The sequence below is a fragment of the Neomonachus schauinslandi genome, chromosome 2, assembly GCF_002201575.2.
Source record: "Neomonachus schauinslandi chromosome 2, ASM220157v2, whole genome shotgun sequence".
In the NCBI taxonomy this organism is placed as follows: domain Eukaryota; kingdom Metazoa; phylum Chordata; class Mammalia; order Carnivora; family Phocidae; genus Neomonachus; species Neomonachus schauinslandi.
The window spans coordinates 195,524,488-195,543,337 of record NC_058404.1 but is presented as its reverse complement, the minus strand read 5'-3'; positions in this window follow the sequence as shown (position 1 = coordinate 195,543,337).

The window sequence follows — 18,850 nt, the reverse complement described above, 5'->3', positions numbered from 1 at the left end:
AAGAAGGAGAGGAAGAAGAAGAAGAAGAAGAACAACAACAACAACAAGGAGGAGGAGGAGAAAAAGGAGGAAGAGGAGGGGGAGAAGGGGAAGAAGGAGAAGAAGAAGAAGAAGGAGAAGAAGAAGAAGAAGAAGAAGAAGAGGAAGAAGAAGAAGAAGAAGAAGGTGGGGAGAAGAAGGGGAGGAAGGAGAAGGGAAAGAGAGGGTGTAGGAGGAGGAGGAGGAGGGGGAGGAGGAGAGAATGGGTCTAAGAGGGGAAAGAGGAAGAGGGGGAGGTGGGAGAGGGAGAAGGGGATGGAGAAGAAATACAGCTAGGGTTCAGAGCTCCTCCTAGGTATGGCGGAACAGTCCTTCCATAGACACAGGAAAACAGGAAAGGATGCAAGGCATGAGGACCACATTTTATGTTTGGTGATCAGTAGTTGAGGGAGCTTCCTGATGTTCCAAAGGGTAAACTGTCCTTAACTCAGGACATAATGTTAATAGGTCCAGGAAGGCAGGACTAGATGGGAATGAGGTTATAGAATGTAATGTTCACAGGAATTAACTGACTTTCTCAAAAGCATGTGGCTCTTATCAGGATTAATGTTTAAATATAACCTTCTGACCTCCCAATGAATTTTAACATACATTAATGCTTCCCTCAAAAGGCATAAATATTTAAGTGAAAATAGTATATACATTATTTTGATAATGCATCCCTTAAAAATGTCCATGAGCAAGTATCCTGTATACCCAGATAATCCAGCAAAGTATTTGTTTTTCATTTTCTTTAAAGAATGTGGATATTTTTCTGTAGTTTTTACTTGACTCTTTGTAGTGATACTCATAAAGAATTTAGAAGTTGAATTGAAACATAGAACAAAATTGAAATTGGCATAAAGCTAAATGAATATACGTAAGCTTTTAAGATGTCCTTATTAGCAATGTGTCTTTCTGGTTCTTCAATTGCTTAATGAGTTGTACTTACTGCTATTGTAGAAAGGGGCCAGGGTACTGAGTTACAGGGAAAAGCACCCCCAGGAAATGAGGAAACTTTGCCCTTTGAATAACTGTTATACTTTTTAAAAATGCAGAGTTTCATAACACATTGTTCTGCTTTGCCTGGTCCTTCTTCTTCTGTAAGGTGAAGGCACATTATAAACATCATCTTGTAATGATCCTCTTATTCCTGAAGCAGACTCCCACCTCACTCTCAGGACAAAGGTCTGAATATTTGAAGAAGCATGACAAAAGAAAGGTTTTGGTCAGTCTGTGACTCCAATTGTATTTCCTAAAGTTTAATTTAGCTCATTTTTATCTTTGAAAAACTGAAGGAGGGATATTGTTTTGCCCACCCTCATTTTTTTAAATCTCTTTGAGGTATAAGTACATAAAGATGCTTATAAAGACAAAATGGACACTTGAAAAAGTGGAGGGTAAAAGAGCATGGGAAAAGTCCATGGAGAAAATGAACTCAATTTAGGTGGTTGCTGGTTTGAGGACCAACTATTTTGCCAAGATCTTAGTTCAGCCATAAATAAACTAGAGCACATTCAGGAGAGGAGCAAGAACCCATAAGCTAAGCCCTGGTGGGAATCCCATACTTTTATATGCTTTCATCTCCCCATAAGTGTTTCAAGGTTCTTGGGCAAGCTTTCATCTGTACCCTGGGGGCCTTCTCTTTGCTAGTTGTGAGTTGTAAGGGCTTTGGAATTTGCTTGAGCAGGAACACAGAGGGAACTGCCGATCATGGACTCTGCCAACCAGTGAATTAGGGATCACCCTGAAAGATAGGTGTTCTGAACCCTTATCCAAAGAAGGGCACTTGTGAAGGCAGCACACCTAAGTGAACTGATGAAGGTTACCAGCTACAGTACAGTGAAGGAGAATCATCCAAAATGAGGTGAAATGGTGATGTCCTACTTCCAGACTCCATCCAGAAGAAAAATAACTGAGTAAACATATGCTAAGGATATACATATTCTAGACATGGCTTATCCCTTTAACGTGAAATAAGATTCCTAGTTACTCCTGCTGGCTTGACAGGCAGACTCTCAGTTAACTATTCTGGCATCTGAATTACTTATGGGTGGTTGGCATGCTAAGGAGAAACTGTGTCTGGGAAACAAGGTCCACTTAATGAATGTTTTCAGCAATAAAAATGTAATTACGTTTTGTCCAGCTTCACTTACCTACATTACGTTAACATCTATAACAAATATATACAAGGTATAGGTAATATTGTACAAGGTGACTCTATGTGTATAAAATAAGTGTCTTCAAATTTGTTCTTACGCTTGAGCGCTGTGTTCTCATCTTACTCACTGCTTTGCCAATAGTCTAGAATTTTGTTTGATCTTTAGCAGGAGCTCAGAAGTGGCATTCTCCTCTATGTTCACCTCTCCTAAACACTGCATAATTGATTTCCAGATGAATATTATGGATTCAGAGGAAGACCAAATTGGTTTAATAACAGAAAAGTAATCCTAGCACAGCACTTGACAGGATTGGTTGTCAGGATAATTCTTTTCTATACCACTCTGGGACTGTCCCTGACAGCTGTGTTGTCTGAGAAACTTTGGAGTTCTTAATTTTAATTCCTGGCCCTTTGAATCCTCACTTCAGCAATATTCATTTCAATTTTTGATGACTTGCAAAAATCCTTTGATTTCTGGACCTGTCTAAATACTTTCTGTTGTAATGGTATCATCTGAAAACTACATTGTAAGTGCTTAACACTTCCATCCATCACAGCATGCATTGCTGGACACAGATTCTGAGTCATTAAGCAAGTAATTGTCCTGCTAGACTTATGTTATACTTAACGTTTGTTCTGGGTCCTTTAGGCACATCTCAACTTCATATGTTAAATTTCAAATAATCTCCCATCCTCTTAAAGGATGAAAAATAAGCAAATATATATGAGCAGATCTGCAAGGGGAAATGTGGACAGTAACAAAAAAGCCTGGTTTAGAGCAGAGGCCCTGTTTCTGCAGTCGATGTAGATTCTCTCAAATGACTACCCATTGTCAGAAGAGATCAGCAGTTTTTATTTATATTGCCCATGTGAAAATTTGGCATCTGCATATTTTTCTAGTTAAAGAAATAATCTTAGAGCACTAATTTACTCTAATGATATAGGCATCATTTGGCTTCACAGAAACTAAAAAAAAAAAAAGAAAGAAAAACTGAGCAAAGGTCCATTTCTTATTTATGGGATGTAATATACAGAATTCAGTTGTGATGTTCACTGAAGTTTAAAAAAAGAATTCAAACGAATGTAAAGCACAAGGACACTGTCACAAAGGCTCTTTGCCCTCAGTGGAAATTTGAATTTAATTACAAATGATATCTATATGAATTTTCTGTAAACATTTAGAAAAGCACTCAGCCTTGTTTCTTTCACTTCTATAACACTTCTACATCTTATTTGTATTCTATTATTGTTTGAACTAAATCCTTTTCCAGTTATTTGTTTATCAATCTTTCTCTCCCATTAGAAAGACGTTTAGGACAGCAAACATCACAATTGTTTCTATATCCCTAGGATCCAGTCCAGTGGCTTTCAAGCATATGTGAATATTATATGTGTTGAATTAATTGAATTGCTCTCTTTCCTACAGTTGGGATTACCTCACTTCCCTCAGATACCAATTGTACTACCTATTTTTTTTCTCTGCAGATCTCAAAGCACCTCAATTCAGTAACCACAAAGATAGTGTTTGATCATATAGTATGTATTGTGCTTTAGCTCAACTCAGTTGATTGATCTAATCATTCACTTATTAATTCATCTAATAATCAGATATTCCAGAGTTTTCATTTCTTAAAGAACCAGAGAGGCAGCTGGTCTATAATTTTTAAACTCCAAAAATTCTTATTCCAGTGTTAAGTACAGGTACTAGTTGTGTAAATCTGGTCAATTTACTTAATACTCTCAGTTTCTACTCTTACCAAATGGAGATCCAGCAACATATTATATTTGTGGTGCAAATTCAATGAGTTCTGAAGTGTAGCCATGGAGTAAGCACTCTAACTGTTGTTGTTATATTAGCTGACCAATAAAATCATGCCAACCTGCCTGAGATTACATACTTCATGACTAGAGAGAAAGAATTTTAACTATAGTAATTTAAGGAAAATTTCTCTATTTTCTGAAGTTCATAAAGGGGATTTTTTTTCTTTTATAACCAGAGAATAATTTCAAAGATAAAAAGACAACTGTATAATCTATGGTGATGTATTTAAACTCAATTATGAGGAATGAATGAGTGGATGAATGAATAAATCCATGTATATAGTAAGTTATGAGTGCGCTGAAATGTTTTATTCTTAAACATATTGCCATGATTCTTTAGACTTTCTGAGGTGGGAACTAAATGGCCAATCCAGGTTCACTTGGTCTGGTTTGTTTCAGTTATGTTTACCTGAATTTCAGAACTCATACTTACAGTGGTTTTCAATATCTTTAAATTGTTCTTCTTCTTTTTTTTTTAACTGTTTTATTTATTTGTTCAGGAGAGTCAGAGAGAGAGAGAGAGGCAGAGGCAGAGGGAGAAGCAGGCTCCCTGCAGAGCAGGGAGCCCGATGCGGAACTCAATCCCAGGACTCTGGAATCATGAGCCAAAGGCAGACGCTTAACCATCTGAGCCACCCAGGCACCCCTAAATTGTTCTTCTAGGATAAGCAAAGCTAAATGGAGCAGTTTCAAATATCTTTATTTGAGACATAAAAATACTTTTAGGCTTTTATTAATTTATGTGTATTTTCAACCAATTTATATCTTTAAAAGAATAAACTATAGTATAATTGACAAAATACAGGACTAGGAGAGAGTCTAAAAGCTCAACTTCATGTCCTAAATCTACAACTTCTTCACTGTGTTCACCTTGAGCAAGTCATCTGACTTCTCTGAATCTTCTCATCCTCATTTGAAAATATGCTGTGCAGAAAAAAAATAGAAAAGGTAATTAGAGTGTCTCACGCATTGTTTGGTATAATAGATGTTCTGTAAAGGTTATCCATCCCTCCCCCCTAACCCCGAGTTTTCTCTGTCTTGGAGGTGATTTATCTACTCAAAATAGAACAATGACTTTTCATTACTTTTATTTGAAATCCCAGAATTTTTTCCATAGAAGCTTAATAACAGGTATCATTGGCAGCCATGCTTTATTAAAATTTTGTATTTGAAAATCATGCAAGATCCTTGAAAAACATCTAATTCCATGTTCCTTCTAGAACTTTAATCATCACTGCCATAGCCTGGCAGCCTGATCATACACATTTTTTTCTAGAACATCTCCATTTTCTCTTTCCATAGATGTTGCATTTTAATTCTATTCATCTTTGCTAAGATCTGAAATTTCTCTCCCAGAGTTTGTATCCACCGATTTCACCCTGACTCCTTGGGTACCCATATAACAAGTCTGAACTCTCTTTATATGTCAACTCTTACCACTTATCATCCATCTGGCCCACTGCCCTCCTCATGTTCTTATCCCTCAGAGGAAGCCTCTAACTTGCTCTAAGGTTTGAAGTAAGTCATTTACTATCTTCACATACTCCATGTATTTAGCTAAAAATATAGGTCATAATATCTCCTTTTCTTGGTTGTGAGGAATAAATGAAATGATAATACCATTCACCAAATATTAGCACCTATCATATACCAGGTGTTAGTCTAGAAACTAGGGATGGAAGAGTGGATAAAATATACAAATTCTCTGCTCTCATCAGCTTACTTACTTGTGGGAATGCAGAGAATACACAACCTGTAGTGTAGTGTAGAAAATTAGTAAAACAGATAATAGATGAATAAGGACTGATAAGTGCTCAGAAGAAAAACAGAGTAGAAAGCTATATGAAATACTGGGGCACCGGTGTTAAATTTTAGATAGGGAGTACAAAGATGACTTAGGAGAAAGGCAATATTTTAAGAGACCTGGAAGACCTTGGGAAGGAACTAGATGGATCTGGGGAGAAAGAACATTTCAGGCAGTTGGAACAGAGAGCGTGGAAGCCTTAAAGTAGGATCTTGGCAACCATTTCTCTTGCTGTAAAAATCAATAAATGTTAATATCTGTTTTTCTACAGCAATGTTTTTAATTTAACCCAGTGGTCTCCAAATTTTCATTGATCTTACCTAATTATCAAACTTAGAACGCTTATCCCAAAATATTTGCATTATGTATTTCTTTACTTTCTTAAAATTTATATACATGTACTATTGTACCAATATAGTACGTATGGCATAAAATAAAAGCAAAGCAAAATAGAAATAGATGAGAAAACAAATACATAAATATACATTCTAATATTGTCTTCTAAACTCAGAAATATCTCCTTACAAACTCTAAATGCCGAACTCTAGCCCAATGGATATAGTTACAGTACTTCACCACCTTCATCTTTTTCTATCTTTTTTACTCTTGGAACTATCATTACACATGTTTCTTTAAGTTTTTCAAGATTAATCATGAGAAGTGGGGTAACTGAAAATTTTTACCATTGACTCCCGAGGGTAAAATCTGATTCTCATTCCTCTACTCTTTTTCTCTAAAACATCAAACACAACACTATATAAAGAGTGAGTCTTACCTTCAAATCGGAATTTGTGAATTAGACTATTAACACATCAAACATTCCTTCTCCTTATTGAAAGTCCACATGCCTGCGAGAACTAGGTGAATGTTACAGAAGGGACTTCTTATTTTCTCTTTACAATCAAGTGCAATGGATTCGATTAAGAATTGATATTTCTCTAGAGAGATTGCTTGATGGCAGGTATTTTGACCTCTCATGTTTCAAGGAGAGGAATAAAATATGAAGGAGTCAAATTTTGCCCAAGGTCACCTTTTGAATCAGAAATAAATCTAAATCTGTGGGTTACAGGTCTACATTTTGATCCCCCTCCAAATTGATAGATTTATAAGACATTGTCCATGGAAAGCCAGTAAAATTTAAAGAAATGACTTTATGAAAGAATGACTGGCCTGAAAATTTCTCTTTTTAAGTGTTTGCAAAATGTTGTCAGAGAAAAGCACATGAGAACCCAGAAGAGAGCCTCCTAAAGACCTCCCCAGTGAGGACAAGTGCTTAGAAGAACATTTTCCTGGAGATACTCCTGTTGCCCATATTATAACTGAGCCACAACTGGAAGCACACTCCCCCAAATGGTCTGACTTCGTTTTATCAAACTGGGGGTAACTCACCAAAAAAATGAAATGTAAATGATTTTTATGTCCTCAAGAGTCACATAAAAAGTCAGAACCATCTTTCCTTTTCAAAACTGACAGAAAGGAAGAGGCTAACAGCGATCGATTGCTACCTACAGCCGACCATATTTCAACTATAAATTCCTTTAACCATCAAAACAAATTTGAGAGTAAAAATGTGTTATTCACATCTAGAGATGAGAAAACTGGAGCCAAAAAAGTTAAGTACATTGTGCTCAGAGTCATTTAATGACTTTGTGGTGTCATGTCCTTTGTCTGCTCCCCAGAATATTCAAATAGATATACCCATGCTTTTTTTCCTTATCTATATTTGCTGCCTTTTGATTTAACATTTTTACTTAAAATTCTTCCTTCTTCCTAATAATAATTTTTAAAAACTGGCTGCAAAATAAATTGTCCTCTCCAGGTCTTTCAGATGAAGTATGTCTCCCAAACTTAAATGGATCACTGACAAACATGATTTGCTATAGAAAAAGCTCAAAACCAGAAGATGAACATACCATTTTGTCACCTAAATCATATTTGGGGCCCATTTTACTTTCACTACTATCCAGTAATAGAGCTCATTAGAGTAGGCCAGTTGACATAATGAGATACAATTATCCTTCCTAATTGTTCATTTAAAATTGTAACTGCAACTCAAACTATTGTACAATTTAAAAAAAAATCATAACATATAATTGCCACCTTTCAACATGTATATATTATAAAGTGGGGATTTTTTTTCTTAAGTCGTGTGTATTTTTTAACCCTAAAATCCTTTTGTCACTAAAATAAAACTTCTTTGTTTTTGATTTATGCTTTTGATAACATATGGTCCTCATTTAGTTTGATAACCACACTCAAAAAAGCCACCCATGTCTAAAATGTCTATGCAAACAAAATCAACATGTTTTGGTACTTTAACACACTGGTCTATAGAAACAATTTATCCAGCATTCATCGTTTTGCTTAGGCCAGACAGATAAATAATTTACCTATAAGATTCTTTTACTTATCCTATATTTGTGGGAGTTGATAAACATAGGATGTAGGTTTTCAAGAAATGGATTCTGGAATTACTTGTTAGGGATTTGATGCATTGGCAAGGGCTACGAAAGGATGACGAAAATAGAAGGTTCAACATATGATAGTGAATAAATTATTGAGTTTAGAGAAATGAAGGTTTCCCAGTGAATGGTACATATAGTCAGAAAGGTAACTGCATTAGTTGGCTGGAGCTGCTGTAACAAAGTACTACACAACGAGTAACTTAAACCACGAGAACGCATTGTCTCGCAGTTCTGGAGGCTGGAAGTCCGAGATTAAGATTTTGGCAAGGTTGCTTCCTTGTGAAATATGTGAGGAAGAGTGTGTGTGTCTCTCTTGTAGCTTCTGTTGTTTTGCTGGCAATCTTTGGTATTCCTTGCTATTTAGAAGTATAACTCTGACCTCTACCTTTATCTTCATATGGTGTTCTCCCTATGTGTGTGTGTGTGTGTGCGCATCCAGATTTTCCTTTCTCCTTTCACCAGTCACGTTGGATTAAGAGCCCATCCATAGCCCATATTGGACTAGATCTTCATCTCAACTAACTATAACATCAAATAAAGGCACATGCTGAAGAACTGGGGGTTAGGACTTCAACAATAAATTCAATTCAATTTATTAGATTAACTTAATGTTTTACTGTATGGATAGCACTCTGAAGAATACAATATAACAAAGGGAACATCTTTGTTCTCAAGGAGGTTGTGTTGAGGCTAAGAGGAACACAATTTGATATTTAATTCACTAGTTTTGAACTTTTCTTCTCTTTTAATGTACAAAGTTATGGCTATAAGTCTCCCTCAAAGTACTGCTTTGGCTGTGTTTCATAAATTTTATCTAAAACATTTTCTTTGTTATTCCATTATAAACATTTTCTAAGTTTCTTTTTTAATGGTACATTAGCTATTTAGAAGAATGTGGCATTGTTACTATTGGTTATCAGAGATCATAATCTATAAGGTAGATTTTGATATTTGTTGATGGCTGCTTTATGACAAAGATATCTAATCACATTTTGCTAGTGTTCTAAGTGATTGAAAATAATGTATATCCATCAGGTATATACCATTCTTCAGTTGTACCAGTTCTCATGAACAAAGTTCTACATTTGATAATTAGATCAAAGTTATTAAATATTTTGTGGGGACACCTGGGTGGCTCAGTAGGTTAAGTATCTGACTTCAGCTCAGGTTGTGATCTCAGGGTCCGGGCATCAAGCCTAGAGTCTGTCTCCATGCTCAACAGGGAGTCTGGTTTTCCCTCTCCCTCTGCCCCTCCCCACCGCTTGTGCAAATAAATAAATAAATCTATCTCAAATAAATAAATAATACCTTTAAAAAATAAATATTTTGTTGAAAACTTGTATTTTACTTTTTTTTAATTTTCTCCCAAATGAAATCAATTTATCCTAAAGTGATGCCTGCCTTTCAAAATGGCCTGAAACTGTTTAATTCGCCACATGGCTGAAAAGAACCACTGAAAAAAAACCCTCAATATTACATGTTAATTTTAAGAGAAATGGCTCATATTGAAGTCATCAGTTGATGAACTTTTTGCCGATTCTATATTTTAAAGAAGTAAATTTTTAGAAGACATCATATAATAATAAATTTAACACTAGTATATCCCTCACCTTGATTGATAAAGTCTAAATACTAAAATAATTTTTTTCAGAATAATTTCAAATTGCAGACACCACAGTATTTCACCCCTGAATCTCATTAACTAAGCTAAGAAAATAACAATTGTACAATATCATTGAATATACAGTAGGATTACCAGATAAAATACACAGTACCAAGCTAAATTTTAATTTCAGATAAACAACAAATAACTTTTTGGTATAACTATGTCCCAAATATTGAATGGGACATACTTACATTAAAATACCTATGCATTATTTTATGAAATTCAAATTTAACTAGATGTCCTATAGTTTACTTTGCTAAATCAAGGAACCCTAACAGTCCCTTTGTATTCTGGTTGCCACAGTTTACATTATCTCCTACAGATGCTTTAACCTTTCTCATTTCTGGATCCAACCAAGGTTCACATTAGCATCATCCGATTGTTATGTTGGATGTTCTTTTTTTGGGGGGGTGGGCAGAGGGAGAGTGAGAGAGAGGATCTTAAACAGGCTCCATGCCTAGCACAGAGCCTGATGGGGGGCTCGATCTCACAACCCTGAGATCATTACTTGAGCTGAAATCAAGAGTCAGACACTTAACCGATTGAGTTACCCAGGTGTCCCTGAGGTTCTTTTAATGTACAAATTAATTCTAGAATTTAATGTAGACATTTTGTATTGCTTTCTTTTTGTTTTTATCATAATGACTTTTTTGAAGACTTGAGGCCAGTTGCCTTAGAGACTATCTCACATTCTGGATGTCTGTGATTGTTTCTTTTTTATTTTATTCAAGCTAAATAATTTTATGGGAATAATTCATAGGTGGCATTTTATATTTCTTATTAAATCATATCAGGAGGCATATGATGTTAGTTGGCTCCATTCTTATCAGTCCTGATTTTAATATCTCAATTAAGGTAAGTTTGTTGATTTTTTTATTTGTTTGATCTTTCAATTACTGAAAATTGTATTAACATTTCCCACCATTATAGTATAATTATCTATTCCTTTTTGTAGAAAGATCATTTTTATTATTTTTATCTATATTAATAATTATATCAAAAATTTTAATGTATTTGGTAATATTTGTTGTTCTAAATGTTTTACCTCTTATTAATATAGCTATTTCATCATCCTGCTGGTTAGTATATGACAGATATCTTTTCCAGTTGTTAGATTTTCCACTGGTCTCTTCCAGAAAGTTAGTTTCATTATTTTGGAATTTTAATGTGAAAGTTACTTTGTCTTCCAATTGACAATAATTATCCACTATCTATGGTTTCTTTCATCAATCTAATTGCTCCCCCACTTCCTTATCTACCTATCTATCATCTATCTATCATCTCTATCATCATCATCTGTCTGTCTATATTTTGGAGATGATCACTCTTTTTCTCTCTACCTATTTTAGAATCTTCCTCTTCTTCTTCTCTCCCTCTCTCTTCTTCTTTTACATCTTGAGATGTATTACATCCATGTTCTCTCAGTGATACACCTTAATATATTTTTATATTATTTTTATATTTAGTTTTGTACATTGGAGGGCTATTCAGATAGTTTACCATATATGTGTAAATGGAAGTTTCTTTCTTTTGTATCTAATTTTTTTGTGCTTTTCTCTCTTTTTCCTTCTTAATAGTTTGAACACGTACTATGCTTGTTCACATTTTATTATATTTTCTTGGATTGAGTTTTGTTCTTTCTGGACTGCTTATTTGAGTGAGGGTTGGCAGGGAGGAACAGGGAAGTTTTCTCATCTCATAGGAAATACTCCAGGAGAGCTCTTTAAGGTACAGGGTTTAAAGCATGTGAAATGGTATAGATCTTCATTTCTTTAAGCTGATAAAATTAATCATTCCAGGGCTTTTCATAACTTGCAGGTTATTCTCCAACTTCATTTAAATTCTAAACATAGGAGGATGTGCATTTCCTAATTCATCTTATATTCTCATTTAGCCCCTAATTCCCTACTGCTTTCTGACATCAAACAACATTCAGGAAGTTTCCAAAGTGCACCTCCTCCCTTTATCCCAATCTTGTTTCGAGTAGATATTTGGTGCTGCCCCTGGATTGTGCTTTGCATTTTCTCAGCTCAACCTTTGGGTAGCACCAACCTTTTTCTCCATGTCCGATGGCACATGGAAGGAAACATAGGAGTGGATAAGAAGACTCCTTTTTCCTCAAATGCCCAGAAATTATTTGAGTTGGAGTATGAGAGGAACACTTCCTATAAGTAGGGACTTATAAAAATTCATCTTAATTTGATGAAGCAGAACATTCTGGTTACATGACATAAATAAAATACTTACTATACATTGAATCCTTTATATAACTTATTCTACTTAATTCTCAGAAAAACACTTTAAGACCAAATAGATGTTTCTTTTGCACCACCTCAAATACACTGGCCATTTGACTACTTGTTCCATTACAGGGTCACTATTTAGGGATCAAACTTTATGAGCACTCAACCAAACTGGCCTTACCCATCACTGGTGTTACATGCCTCTTCCATGTTGTCACCAGCATTTACCTGGCCCCTCTTTGTATCCACACATGGGCAACCTGGAAGTTCACATGAGTTAACACCCTGTGGAGTTAACTTGACCAATAGGGAACTGGAGTCTATGGATAATCTCTGCTTCTATGGATAATGTCTTCTAGCTCTCTTCAGATGTATTTTCTAAGAAGTGACAGTTCACTGGACCTGTGGGAAGATGGTCCCATATACAAGCATTCAGTTGAGCTTGACACCAAGTAGTGACCAGGTTTCCCTAGCTCACTCTTTCTTTACTTCACATCTATTTCCCTGATACTACATGCCTCAGTGAAATAACTAGTATAAGCTTTTGCTTTAAATTTTGACTTCAGAGCATTCTAATCAAAAATAAATGAGAACAATGTACAGTCCAGGAATTAGAAAAAAATGTAGTAAAGCTGAGATTTTATTTTTATTTATTTATTTATTTTTTGTTCTAGGACTCTTTCATCTTAAAGTTACCACTGTTCCCACTGTGGCAAAATCCCTATGACATTTAGAAAATTCAACTTTTCTAAGTTCTTCAAGTTTGATTTTGAAATTAAAAAAAAATATATATTTGAGCTTTTTTAAAAAACGTTTCTTAATAAAATCGTGGAACATAATAAGATTTTGAAGTTCTTTGTGTCCTCTTCATGCAGCTGGGCCAGAACAGTAGCCCCTTAAATCTTCAGGGGAGAATAAAACAATTAGGTTGTCATCATAACCTCCTTGTGTCAAAGGAAAGTTTGATCCCATTGTTAAATGCTGATGTTTTTGGTGTTAACTGCTGAGCATTAAGAAGTTCTGTCCTTACTGCCAGAGGCTTATTAATGTTAAATTCTTGTCAGCTTGCCTAATCATAAGCAGCTTAAATGAGGGGGGAGGGAAACCCCAGTGTTCACAAATCTGAACCAAGTCTGCTATTTAGAAGAGAACATGATAAGGACATTTCTCAAAGAAATATTCTGCCCAGCAGTGATGTGATGCCCTAGATAACGAGTGTAAGCAATCACTGAGAACTTGATGAGTTATATTAAAGAAAAAACAAATAGAAAAAAAAAAAAGAAACCTTAAATAACTGTAAAAAGCAACAGATAAAATGAGAGGAGGCATATCTTTGGGTCTTCCATTCCTAAACTAAGGCCCTCTCTACCCTGGTATGAGGTCAGGCCAAGTCTTCATATATTCTGTTCTCACTGCAGTGTAACCACTCTAAAGTCAAGTGGAACTATCATCAATAGATAGCACTAATTATATTTAATTTGATGTGTGTGTATGCCATCATACATACTTAATGACAACATGAATAAACTTGTGAAATAACTTCCTAATTGCTAATCAAGTGATTGTTCTTTCAGTAACTCACCTTTTCATTTGGGACAAGCAATATACTTGCTTACTCCTCAATTTTCTTACCTGTAAAACAATGACAACTGGCCCACATGATGTCTATGTTGTCACCCAGTTTTTAAATGTATTTTATAACATGATTTGCAAAGTGAAGACATATAAATGCACTCTTCAGTAACAAGTGTGCAACTGATATTCATCCAGTAGACAGTGACAAAAATCCAATTCAACTGGATTAATAGAAGAATGGAATTTTATTAGCTAACGTCACTGAGTAGGATGTGGAAGATCTCACCTCAGGCGTAGGTGGGTGCGTAAATTCTAAGGAAGGTCGTGTTGTGGTTCTCTTTTCTCATAGTTATGCCCTTGTCTCCATGCTAGGATCCTGCTCACCTGTTGCAGATTTATATTCTCCACATGATAGAGAAGGAGGGAAAAAGCTGCCCAGCTTCACATCCTCCTGATCTCCAACATAAGAAGTTTTTAGAACTGTTAGAACAGTCCCAGGGCAGACTTGGATTGATCTGAGTTGCGATACGTGACAATCCCTCAAGCAATTACTTGGGCTGTATGGACAATGTTTCATGATAGTATAGACCAGGATCCATCCACTCTGGAACTATCAGTGTCACTTGTTGGGGGGTGGAGCAGGAAACTGGTGTGAAGCCAGACAAATCAGATATTAACACAGTTTAATATAGATTTATTCCCACATACTTCAAATAAGGCAGCCATTTTGCTTATTCCAATATAAATCAATTTATATTTCTTACAAATAAGAAATCCAATACAGTGTCTTGAAGACATCTTCTCCCACTCATCAGCATGAATCTCTGCTTTAAACTTTGTAAATTATTTCCAACTTCCTTGTGGGTCATACTTTTTCGTCTTTGCTTGTCTTTAAGTCCCTCTTCTTCCCCAAATTCTAGTATATCTATCCTGCATTCACCCACATTTCCAAACTCCCACCACCAAAAAATGTTAAAACAAATAAAAACAAAACTAAGCAAAATATAGTAATTACCACATCTCTCTGAACCCAGTATGTCCCTGCATATATATATATGAATATATATTTTCATATAGATTCCATGATTAGATACTGGATGCACACCAAGGGATTATACATGGTCCTGCTCTCATGATGTTCAAATGCTGAAATAAGGAATTCTCTGGTTTTATTTCCCTCAGTGCTGGAACAGGAGATTCTCTTTAAAGCTCCCACAACACCCTAGGTTTCTCTCTATATTGCACTTACCACACCATATAGTACATTTTCTTCCCTGACCCTACTAGATTTTTTCATAAATAAGGGATGTTTTGATTGAAAATGGCTGAAATCAAATGAAGTATTTTAATAAAACAGAAATCAGGGTCCCTAGGTGGCTCAGTCAGTTGAGCAACCAACTCTTGGTTTCAGCTCCGGTCATGATCTCAGGGTTGTGAGATCAAGCCCCACATCTGGGGAGCCTGCTAGAGATTCTCTCTCTCCTTCTCCCTCTGCTCCTCCCCCTGCTCATGCACACTCTTGCACTCTCTCTCTCTCTAAAATGAATAAATAAATCTTAAAAAAAAAAAAAAAGGAAATCATATTCAAAGGACCCAAGGAACTCCAGAACTTCAAAGATCTCTCTATGTATCTCTTGTCTTTGATAAATTTGCAGGTCTGCTTCATGCTCACCTCTTCCAGACACACTAAAATGTATGATGGTTGCTAACTCCCAAGCCAGTCACCATGGAGCTACCACTACTGAAAAGGACTTGTCTCTCTGTCCTTGGTTCCCACTTTGAAAATACCTGAGAGATTCTTTGGGTCAGATGATCAAATATCCACCCCTGTGCCAACAAGTATGGCCAGTGGGGTTTGGAACATATAGAAAAGATGGCTGTTGGGGGATCTATACCATGTATTTAAAATAGTAGCTGACAAATAATATTCAGTTTATAAATGAATTCTAAAGGGACCTTATCGGGGCACCTGGGTAGCTCAGTCAGTTGAGTGTCCAACTCTTAGTTTCGGCTCAGGCCATGATCTCAGCGTTGTGGGATCAAGCCCCATGTTGGGCTCTGTCCTTAGCCGGCAGTCTGCTGGAGATTCTCTCTCTCCCTCTCCCCCTGCCCCTCCCCCAGCTTGCTCATGCTCTCTCTCTCTCAAATAAATAAATCTTAAAAAAAAATATATTGAAGGGAAGTTACCACACTGATACTATCTGGAGCATAAATAGTGAGAAAAGTTTCCCATTTCAGGCTCATCTAAGAGTTCTCAGCTGGTGTAAACAATTGCTCCTCTCTCCTTTGGAGAATCCTTAGGAACAATTGACTTTTCCAGACATCAGCTCCTTGTACTTTTCATCTGTATATAAAAGGTAGTTTTATTGTGGATATATGGGCAAAAGGCCCAATTTCAGATTAATCACACAAAGTTTCCTTATGGATTAATAGTCTAATTATTAAACTTTTTTTTTTTCCTGGAGCAGTTTTTTTTTCTTGATATTTTTCTTCACAGCCAAAAAAAAAAAAGGTTTAAGAAATTAAAGGCCAGCTTGGATGTGGAAACATAGCTATAACTACAGGCCAAAAAACTGATCCTTTTCATACTATTCATGAGTGGGTTATTAATAATGAGCACTTGCAACATGTTCATCTAAATTATCTTGGTCATAAAATTAAAATATACCAATTACTTTCCATTAAGATACCATGAATAAAAGACCAAGTTTGTAATAATTAGAAAAGTTTCCAAATTTTTGCCCTGCACTCAACTTGTTATATTTTATTTTTCCTTTTGTTGAGCCCCTATGCCTCCCCTTCTCATTCATACAAATAAGGGTTTAATACTTTCCCAATGTAAGTCAAAGAAATAATGTAATAACAACATACATATTCTTCTGTTTTAATATGTGTATAATCACAGTGCCAGGTAGTTCATGTTAAAAGTGTTTGTTTCTCATGCTCAAGCAATGGTGCTTTCAAAATTTCTTTATAGGAGGAGCAGAGAGGAGGAATGTGGTTGGATCAAGATTTAGGGGACTTGTCTTGAAGCTCTATTTGCATATCAAGCACATTGTTGTAACTTAAAGCATGACTTATAGATAAAACAAATAGCAAAGTATTTTAATCATTTCTCTGTGAGCTCTGCTCATAATTAATACATTGTCTTTTTCTCCCATCAAAACATAAATACACCAAGGGGATTTTCTGGATGGGCTAAAGGGGATTTGAGGGGCATGGCTAAAGCCCAAAAACCTTCCTTAGGACCACCATGAACCCAGTATGTCCCTGCATATATATATGAATATATATTTTCATATAGATTCCATGATTAGATACTGGATGCACACCAAGGGATTATACATGGTCTTGCTCTCATGATGTTCAGAGAAGATAGTGTCCCTTGGGGTACATATGTCATAGACATTGAGAGGCAGACTTATTATTTATTGTGAAGAGTCTTCAATGACAGACAAAGGAATTTGGGCTTGATCTTGCCATTACTGATAATAATATTTTTTGACAATAATCACAAGCTAAGCACTATTCTAAGAACTTTACATTTATTATGTAAGGATTCATTTGTTATCTTCATTTTTTGATGAGGAAACTGAGGTACAGTGTAATTTCTTAACTTGCCTAAGGATTCAGAGCTAATAAGGGGCAGACCCGGGTTTTGAGCCCAGGTGGTCTGGCTTTAGAATCTATAGTCTCACCTTTTGCAATTACAAATAGGAGGCTAAGATTATTCCTCATATATAGGGGGAAAAAAATGGCTTAAAGATATTAGGAAACTCAGTGGAAATAGTGTGTATCAGAGCCTAGACCAGAATCCAGAAGGTGGCAGGTTCAGTGTTCTTTCTGCTACACATAGATGTTGCATCAGTATTGGGATGCACAAAAAGGTTTGGAAGATCTACTTGGCTGAATTAAGAGAAATATGTTTACACTGCAAGAGAGGACGATGTTGTTTTTCTTGTATTGGTCAGACCAGCAGACAGGTGCAAGGGTCCTATTTTGTCTGGCTTGTTTTCAAAATACACCAACCAGGGTCTGCAGTTAATATGTTCAAAGGTAGAAATAGTTAGGTGTTTCTCCAAGTGAGTTCAAACTTGGGCAGAAAGGCCCTGATTAATGAGGATGGCTCTGGTATTTCCATGGTCTTTTACTAATAAGCATGGTGTATGAGGTTGTTCAGACACGAAAATGTCTTACCATGAACTGTCTCACTGGGGCTGGTTTTACCTCCTCCAGGACTTGATCTATGGTAACATGCACACAGGGATAGGGAATGACAATAACAAGGACTCACGGTTCATTTCTCACTAAAAGGCAGCTTGAGGATGTCACACATAGAAAATAGATCAATTCAGCTCCATTCCCAGAATTGTTTCAATTGAGTCTGACACAGAGAGACAATTGATGCTGACTCAGAGCTATTTTCAGGTGGAAAGAGCTTTCTGAATTGTCACATTCCACACAATTCTGGCCTAATTTTACTCCAGTCTCTTTCCTTACAGTCCATCCAGCAGGGTGTGCCCATTCCAGATAATCAGAATTGACTTGTTTTAGGCCCTTTTCCTTCCCTGCAAGATCCTGAAATTCCCCCACTCTTCTATCCATACAGACTGGTGCAGAAGAAATAATGCTCAAAAATAAATTAGTTAATAATTAGATGGGAGCAAAATACCAACTTTACTAATGATAAATCATAGTTTGGAAACTGTAGTTCATGTGTCTGGGCAAGTAAACTGTCTGGTATTGGCTCTTTTTTCCATCTTATTTCCATCTACTGGTATCACTAGACCCCTACAAACCCTGCTCCTGAGAAAGAAAACTTTACAAGGCATGATAGAAAGGAACAGAAGAGCACTTGGACTCTTCCAAAAGGAAAAAAAAGTCATACCAAGTATGTAGAGTTCATTATTTCCCAAATTACTCCACGATTAGTCATAAACCTCTCCATGATGTAGTGAGTAATGGAACAGAGAGAAGCTAGGAGCATTTCATTAATTGATCTCACTCCACAAGGAAGGACTCATGAGAACAGGGAAGAAATATTTTCCTTCCACCTTCCTCCATCTTTCCTCCTCTTAGCTTTGTATTTTTCCTGCC